Source organism: Chiloscyllium punctatum, chromosome 18 (genome assembly GCF_047496795.1).
Source record: "Chiloscyllium punctatum isolate Juve2018m chromosome 18, sChiPun1.3, whole genome shotgun sequence".
In the NCBI taxonomy this organism is placed as follows: Eukaryota; Metazoa; Chordata; class Chondrichthyes; order Orectolobiformes; family Hemiscylliidae; genus Chiloscyllium; species Chiloscyllium punctatum.
Genome location: NC_092756.1, coordinates 35,087,108 through 35,096,341, shown reverse-complemented (window position 1 = coordinate 35,096,341; position 9,234 = coordinate 35,087,108). Strand labels below are relative to the sequence as shown.

General features: G+C 43.5%; 1 non-coding gene across 1 annotated transcript; it reads left to right on the top strand.

Annotated features, from left to right (window-relative positions):
- Positions 1 to 411: 411 nt before the first annotated feature.
- trnas-gcu (transfer RNA serine (anticodon GCU)) lies at positions 412 to 493 on the top strand. Its single transcript has one exon. It is a non-coding gene; the product is annotated as a tRNA-Ser (tRNA).
- Positions 494 to 9,234: the final 8,741 nt, after the last annotated feature.

The window sequence follows — 9,234 nt, the reverse complement described above, 5'->3', positions numbered from 1 at the left end:
CCTTCGAGCCAGCACCACCATTGATTATGATCATGGCTGAACATCCTCAATCTGTATCCTGTTCCTGCCTTATCCCCATAACCCTTGATTCCACTATCCTTAAGAGCTCTATCCAACTCTTTATTGAAAGAACACCTCCTGCTGTCTCGGGTTCTTCATTCCGAAAGCTTCAAATCTTCACAGAATTCAACAGACCTTGTTACATATTCATTTCCTCATTTTTGTTCAGATTACTGTGTGCATAGTGTGACAGTGGGAGTGCATTTGCCCCACAACCCAGGGGTCAGACCATAGTCTTGGAACCGTACTGTGTTATTTATCATTTTACCAACACCAGGGAGAAATATCTGCTGCTCTGCATAATTTACCCAATTCAATTATTCATAAGGTCATAGCCATTGCCAGCACTGTGATGAGGTGGCCGAGAGGTTAAGGCGATGGACTGCTAATCCATTGTGCTCTGCACGCGTGGGTTCGAATCCCCCTCTCGTTGCTGTCATCAACGGCATTTTCGTGGTGCTGTTTTCAGATGATTACAGCTGTCATATTGAAACTGGAACGCTAATGGTCAGTTTATACGCATTTACACTATTACAAAATTACAAAGAAAGGTCTGAGCCTGTTGACTAAACTGTATTGAAATGTAGGTTGCATTGGGAAAATGAAAGGGAGCGCGGTTTCCTTTTGCAAATCAAGTTGCTGTGAACGTTTTTTCGTATGAAAGACATCCAGGAAAATCAAATAACGAGAGCTGCGAAGTGCATGTTTATGCAAAGGAATTCTTAATGAACGTTTTGTCAGATGAAATCTGAAGGAGATTGAATAGAAGTAATTCATCATGGTGAGAAGAGCACAGCGACACAGCACAAAATGATAGCGATATTTCAAAGGGGCAGGGCGTGGGTGTAGGGGCACTGAGAACTGGCTGTAAATGCACAGTGGAGAATTGCCAATGTGGGTGCCGTGCATGGGCACGGAAAGACTTACACATTGGTCTCGCCCTCGCCCCTTGCTCTCGCCATTGATGAATGCTGGACATAAGGCACAGATAAACACAAGATGTGGGAAGCAAGCTCCCTCTCGTTATGCACACACTGGATGCATCACATTAAACAATGAACAACTGGAGAAATCAGCATGTTACCTTTAGGGAGTGAAACTAAACTGTGGATCAAGAATTGCAGATTCATGCAATATAAACATGAAAAATAATTTAAAATGTAGGGTGTAGGTTTGCTTGCTCAGCTGTAGCTTTGATATCCAGACATTTCATTACTTGGCTAGGTGACATCATCATCAGTGGCAACCTCCAAGTGAAGCGAATCTGTTGTCTCCTGCTTTCTATTTATATCTTTCTCCTCGATGGGGTTCCTGGGGTTTGTGGTGATGTCATTTCCTGTTCGTTTTCTGAGGGGTTGATAGATGGCATCGAGATCTATGTGTTTGTTTATGGCGTTGTGGTTGGAGTGCCAGGCCTCTATGAATTCTCGGGCGTGTCTTTGATTAACCTGTCCCAGCATAGATGTGTTGTCCCAGTCGAAATGGTGGTATTTTTAATCCGTGTGTAGGGCTACGAGGGAGAGAAGGTCGTGTCTTTTTTTGGCTAGCATGGAATTTTGTAGATGACGTTGGTGTTGTCTGTGGATTGTTCTGGTTCTTTTAAGTTTGTTAGTTTTTGTTTGAGAGTGTTGGTGGGTTTGTGTGCTACTAGGATTCCGAGGGGTCTTAGTAGTCTGGCTGTCATGTCTGAAACTTCTTTGATGTATGGTAAGGTGCTTATGGTTTCTGGCTGTGTTTGGTCTGCTTGTCGTGGTTTGTTCTTGAGGAATGTGTGGACTGTATTTTTTTAGGTATCTGTTCTTCTCGAATACATTGTAAAGGTGGTTTTCCTCTGTTTTCCGAAGTTCGTCTGTGCTGCAGTGTGTGGTGGCTCGTTGGAATACTGTTCTGACGCAGCTTCGTTTGTGTATGATGGGATGGTTACTGGTGTAGTTAAGTATTTGGTCAGTGTTTGTCGCTTTTCTGTATGCAAAGGTTTGTAGTTCTCTGTTGTCCTTTCTTTCTACTGTGACTTTCAGGAATGCGAGTTTGTTGTCGGTTTCTTCCTCCTTGGTGAACTTTATGCCTGTGAGAGTGTTGTTGATGATGTTAAATGTCTTTACTATCTTGTTTCGTTTTGTGATGACAAAGGTGTCATCTGCGTAGCGGACCCAGATTTTGGTTTGATTGTTGCAAGGGCTGTTTGTTCTAGTCTTTGCATTACCGCTTCTGCTATGAATCCTGATAGCGGAGATCCCATGGATGGGCCATTGGGGGTTTGTTTGTCGACTATGTTGTTGAAAGTGAAGTAGGTGGTGAGGCACAGGTCCACAAGCTTCATGCTGTTTTCGTTGGTAATGTGATTGATGGTGGTTGGTGTGTGTGATGGTCTCTTGTAAAAGTGTGTTTCCTTTGCCAGGTCGATGTTGATGAAGGTGAACAGTGCTATTATGTCGAATGAGACCATTGCTTCCCCTTCCTCTACTTTGGTGTTTTTGATGATTTTTAGGAATTCCTGGGTGGAGTGGATGGAGTGCTGTGACTCTTCTATGAGGTATTTCAGTCTTGCGTGTAGTTCTTTGTCCAGTCTGTAAGTTGGTGTTCCGGGTAATGAGACTATGGGTCTGAGGGGGCTCCTGGTTTATGGATTTTTGGTAGTCCAGTTCGACTTGGCCAACGCGTTGATACTGGGACAGTCTAAACAAAGACATGCTCGAGAATTCCCGAGGCCTGGCACTCCAACAACAATGCCATAAACAAACACATCTATCAACCCCGCAGAAAACAAACCGGAAATGACATCACCACAAACCCAGGAACCCCATCCAGGAGAAAGGTATAAATAGAAAGCAAGAGACAACAGCTTCGCTTCACTTGGAGATCGCCACTGATGATGTTACCTAGCCAGGTAATGAAACGTCTGGATATCAAACCTACAGCTCAGCGAGCAAACCTACACCTTAAACTTCAACCTGAGCTACAAACCTTCACAAACCTTGCGATTTAAAGTGTCTTTATACGCATATCATAAATAGACTTTTCGTTATAATACCCGTCTGGTTGAAAGAAGAAGACATCACATTTCAAGATAGATGACAACGTTACCAATTTTGTTTTGAAATTGAGATTTATTTGATCATTTTACACAGTGAACAAGTTCATTTTAAAAAATGCAAACCACAGTCTCTCACCTGGAATAAAAGTGTGATTTCAATATAAACATTGTCCTTGCTAACTCGCAGTTAGTCAACATGAAAAATAGGATGTAATGTTTATTAAGCATAGATCAATTAGCACCATTATCTTACTTCGGATTGACTGCAGTATGCACATTCTAAATAAGGTTTAAGAAAGAATGACTTTTGGAAATAATGATTCGGTGGTGACTAAAAATAATATTAGCTTCTCATGATGTGGATATTCCACCAATGGCTCCAGTGGTGGAAATGTTCAGTGGGCAGTATTTCTATGATGGTATGGACGTATGTGAGCTGCCAGGGATGGGAGCTCCCACTTCATCTGGAGCAGCGTCTTTTGACGTGGACCAGGGAGCATTGTAGCATCATTCTAGGAGTTCCAACCACACCTGGAGCAGCTTCCATTGACATGGAGCAGCAGGGAGCATTGGCACATCCGAATGCAAGATCTAACCTTATTTGGAGCAGCTTCAGTTGGCCTGGAGCAGGGAGCTTTGGGAGATCATTCTGGGAGCTCCACTCTCACCTGGAGCAGCTTTTCATGACATGTAGCAGGAGGTAGCATTGGGACATCAGAGTGATAGATCCAACCTCAACTGGAGCACTTCTATTGACATGGAGGAGGGAACATTGGGACATCAGACTGGGAGCTCCAACCTCACAAGGATCAGCGTTTAATGACATTTAGCAGCTGGGCGCATTGGGACATCAGAGTGGTAGGTCTAACCTGAACTGCTCCACTTCGACTGACATGGAGCAGGGAGCATTATGACATCAGACTGGGCGCTCCAACTTCAAGTAGAACCGCTTCTATTGACATGGAGCAGCAAGGAGCATTGGAACGTCAGGTTGGGAGCTCCAACATCACCTGGATCAGCTTGCATTTACATGGAAGAGGAGGGAGGATTGGGACGTTAGGCTGGGGGAAAGGATATTCAACTATTTTAATCTAAAGTAAAATATGTTTCAACACCTCAGATGTTAATTGATTTACGAAGAATCTTTCCCGGGAAAATAATTAATTCTTTAGATAGTAAAGACAAGTCCTGAAAATATTCAACTCAGGAAAACGCATTGGTACAGAGAGAAATGGGAGTGATGTTTCATGTCTTTGTCCTTTCATTTCTGGCAGTCTCTGCACTGGATTACATCACCGGAAGGACATTTTCACTCATTTCCAGCAAATACGGACAGGTCATTAACGTAATCTAAAGCTGAAAATTAACGGGAATATGCGATGTTATGATTCGGCTGGAGTTTACTTCAAATTTTGGTGAAAACGTAGCAAAGTCAGTTGCAATTTCCAAGATCAGCAGTGACCTCATTGATTGGCTGATCAGATTGTGAATGGTCGTTTTTCTGAGGACAATTTGAAGTGAATCAATGATGTTGATTATCTTTGTTCTTTGTTCGCTTTGTGACTGTTACTGCTATTGCTCATGTCCTTGTTAACACAACAGCTCTGCAGCGTGTAAAACCTCAGCTGTGCATCTGGCCAGTGGCACAACCATTTGTATAGCTGGCAATGCATTAGGCGGTTGTAAGTTCAACTTTTACTTTGCGCAAGCGCATTATGGCGATTCATCACACATCCAACCTACTTATTTTTGTTATGCTGAGGTGGGTAATATTTGAAATTTTCATCTCCACGAACGAAAATTCTTTCACTGTCTTCGATCAGTTAAACATTGCCAAGAGCTATCAGAGTAAAAATCACACAGCACCAGATTGTATTGAACAGACATATTTGGAAGCACCAGTGTTCCATGCACTGTTTCTTCATCATGTGTTTGTCACCTCTTGGAATCTAAAATTTCTTTGTGTGATTATTAAATGTATCCACCCCAGTCCAACACCAACACCTCTTAGTCATGGGGACCGTCGACACCACGAACGGTCGGTTAAAGTCCAGATGATCTTCCAAAAGATCGCGCATATTGACGTACACACCAAGTTTCTGCAGAAAAACACCCACCTGATGAAGGAGCGACTCTCCAAAAGCTAGTGCTTCCAAATAAACCTACTGGGCTCTGCCCTGATATTGTGTAAATTTTAACTTTGTCTACTCAATTCAAACACTGGCACTTCCATATCATAGACAACATCAGTCATGTCCACCGTTGTCAGAGAAGGCAATCCTGGAAGAGCCCAATACATTGCTCATAGGTACGTTTCGTTTTCAAAACCAACGCAATCAATCGCTGCAGCTTCTATGGATAAAAAGCACAGAAAAGAAATAGCTGAGACTCAGTTTTGACAATATTTTGAAACTCTTTGGGAAGTGGAATCAGAGGAGAATGAAGGATTAACTGTCCGACTGTGCAGAGAGAGGGAAGGCACTTTTCCCTTCTTTGAAGAGCTGGGGTATTGACTGATCAAAGGCATGAAACAGATTCCTGGTAAAGCTGCGCTCTCTGCATCAGGATCAAGAAGTCCTGATTTCCTGAACGGTAATGAAACCCAGGCCACTCAGATAAAGCGCTGAATACTAACCACTAGACCGCCAGGGATGAGGGCAGAAGCATTTGCACCGTTTCTTCATAACACCGTTTTTGGAATTATGTCACTGCAGATATGTTTCCCCTCAAAAATGATTGAATTATCGAGTGTTTACAGCACAGAAATGGGTCCCTTCATCTCACTTCCCAGCACTTGGTCTGTAACCTTGTAAACTCTGACGTTTCACCTGAATGCTAATTTCTCTGGAACGTTTTAATCTCGTAAAACACAATAAATGGGATTAAAATTTGAGATGGGAACTGAAGCCCATTTTTACCCATAGACCGAAGCACGCAGACACATTTCCCCAAGTGTGACACAGGCCTCGGGAGAAAACAAGCAGAAAGTAAGATTTCACCGACTTGTCTGATGTTGTCCCATTTCAGAGTTCAACACCAATGTCTGGTTACAGCAAAGAAAGGAAGTATTCAGCCCCTCCCGTCCCAGTGTTCCTTGCCCATTTGAGTGGAAGCAGCGGCTGAGTAAAAACGAACCCGGAAGACTACAGCTAAGGTAAGACAGTTTGTTTTAAAATTACTTACTTCACAGAAGGAGCGGGAGCAGCAGAGGAAGTGACAGCTACCAGAGGGGCAGCCGGAAAGGAAAGCAGTGAGTATATAAATCAGGAAGGCGGCTAAACCTGAGATTCTACACCGGTATATCCCCCACCCACCCTCCTTTCTAACCTCCTTAACTACACTGTTCTTTTTTAAGGTAAGGATTTTCTATTTCTTTACTAGTGACTGGTTAAAAATTTACTTTGTTTGTTATATATATATTAATTCTTTATTAGGGAAAGACTAGAGCAGAGAAATATCAGAAAGTATTCTATCTCAAACTTGTACAAAGTAAATAAGTAATTAATTAACTAAGCAGAGATGTCTGGGCAGGTGATGTGCTGTAGCTGTATGATGTGGGAGCTGGCTGATCCCATTGTGAATGGCAGTGACCACATCTGCAGCAAGTGTTGGTTGCTGGAAGAACTCCGGATCAGAGTTGCTGATCTGGAATCTGAGTTTCCAACACTGTGGCACATCCGGAAGGGGGAGAATTACCTGGACGCTTTGTTTCAGGAGGCAGTCACACCTGGGAGATTAAGTAATTCACATTCAGATCGTGATCAGGCTCATCAGAGTGTGACTGTAAGTGGGGCAGGTAGGGGGAACCTGAGTTCAGGAGTGGAGGAGCCTCAGCCCTTGGCCTTTACCAACAGGTAAGAGATTCTTGCTCCCTGTTCGTATGAGGAAAGGGGCTCTGGACAGGATGAACCAACTGACTAAGGCACCATGGTGCAGAAGGCCATTCAAGAGGGGGGAGTTAATAGACAAGTAGTTGTTGTAGGGGATTCTATAATTAGGGGGAACAGATAGTATCCTGTGCAAGCCGGATCGGGAGTCTCGCAAGGTGTGTTGCCTGCCCGGTGCCAGGGTGCAGGACATCACCAATCGGCTTAAAAGGATATTGGAGCGGGAGGGGGAGGATCCAGTTGTTGTGGTCCACGTTGGTACTAACAACATAGTCAAGACTAGGGTGGAGGAACTGTTTGGGGATTACGAAGCACTGGGCAGGAAATTGAAGCACAGGTCCTCAAGGTTCATAATCTCCGGATTATTGCCCGAGCCACATTCCAATTGGCATTGGGACAAGAAAATTAGGCAAGTAAACACGTGGCTAAGGGATTGGAGTGGGAAATAGGGATTCCACTTCATGGGGCATTGGGATCAGTTTTGGAACAGGGGGGGATCTGTACCGTTGGGACGGTCTCCACCTGAACCGATCAGGTACCAATGTTCTAGCGAAGAGGATAAATAGTGTGGTCAGTAGGACTTTAAACATCTGAGTTGGGGGGAAGTGAAAATGAAAGCAACAGGGAGTATGGCGTTAAATGCAAAGATCAGCAGCAGGATAGCATGTGTCCAGGTGGATTTAAAATTGAGGTAGACGGGGAATGCAGAAAAAAGCAAGGATAAATTAGGACATCATATGACTTCCAATATCTCTAATGATAAGAAAGTTAGCATTAAGGCACTTTACCTGAATGCTCGTAGCATTCATAACAAAGCAGATGAACTAATGGCACAGATCATAGTGAATGATTATGATGTGGTAGCCATCAGAGAGTCTTGGTTACAGGGGGGGTCAGGACTGGCAGTTAAACCTCCAAGGATTTTCAACTTATCGAAAAGAGAGGGAGGTCGGCAGAGGGGTGGGGTTTCCTTGTTAATTAAGAACAAAATTAAATCTATGGCACTGAATGACATAGCGTCAGATGATGTGGAGTCTGTGTGGGTGGAATTGAGGAACACAAAGACAAAAAGACAGAATTGGAGTTGTGTACAGACCTCCGAACAGTGGTCAGGACCAGGGACGCAAGATGTACAGGGAAATAGACAAGGCATGTCAGAAAGGCAAGGTCACGGTGATCATGGAAGACTTCAATATGCAGGTGGACTGAGTAAATAATTTGCCAGTGGATCCAAAAAAAGGGAATTCATGGAATGCTTACAGGATGGCTTTTTGGAACACTTGTCATGGAGCCCACAAGGGAACAGGCTATTCTGGACCTAGTGCTTTGCAATGAACCAGACTTTATAACAGATCTTAAAGTAAGGGAACCCTTAGGAAGCAGCGATCATAATATGGTAGAGTTCAGTCTGGAGTTTGAAACAGTGAAGGCAAAATCGGATGTAATGGTGTTACAGTTAAATAAAGGCAATTATGAGGGCATGAGAGAGGAACTGACAAAAATAGACTGGAAGCAGAGGCTAGCGGGGAAGACAGTAGAGCAAAAATGACATGAGTTTGTGGGTATAATTGAGGACACTCTACAGACGTTCATCCCCAAGAAAAGAAAGATTATCCGGGGAGGGATTAGACAGCCATGGCTGACAAAGGAAGTCAGGAAATGTACTAAAGAAAAGGAGATCCTATAAAGAGGCCAAGAGCACTGGGAAATCAAAAGATTGGGAAGGCTACAAAAACAAACAGGATAACAAAGAGAGAAGTAAGGGAGGAGAGGATCAAATATGAAGGTAGGCTAGCCAGTAATATTAGAAATGATAGTAACAGTTTCTTTCAATACATAAGAAACAAACGACAGGCACAAGTAGACATTGGGTCACTTCAAACTGATGCTGGAAGCCGAGTGATGGGAGAAAAGGAAATAGCAGGAGAACATAACAAATACTTTGCCTCAGTTTTCACAGTGAAAGACATGAGTAATATCCCAACAATTCAAGGGAGTCACGGGGCTGAGTTGAGTATGGTTGCCATTACAAAAGAGAGAGTGCTAGAAAAGCTAAAAAGTCTTAAAATTGATAAATCTCCTGGCCCCAATGGGATACATCCGCGAGTTCTGAGAGTGGTGGCTGAGGAAATAGCGGAGGCATTGGTTGAGATCTTTCAAGAGTCACTGGAGTCAGGGAAAGTCCCGGATGATTGGAAGATCGCTGTTGTCACCCCCTTGTTCAAGAAAGGATCAAGACAAAAGATGGAAAAT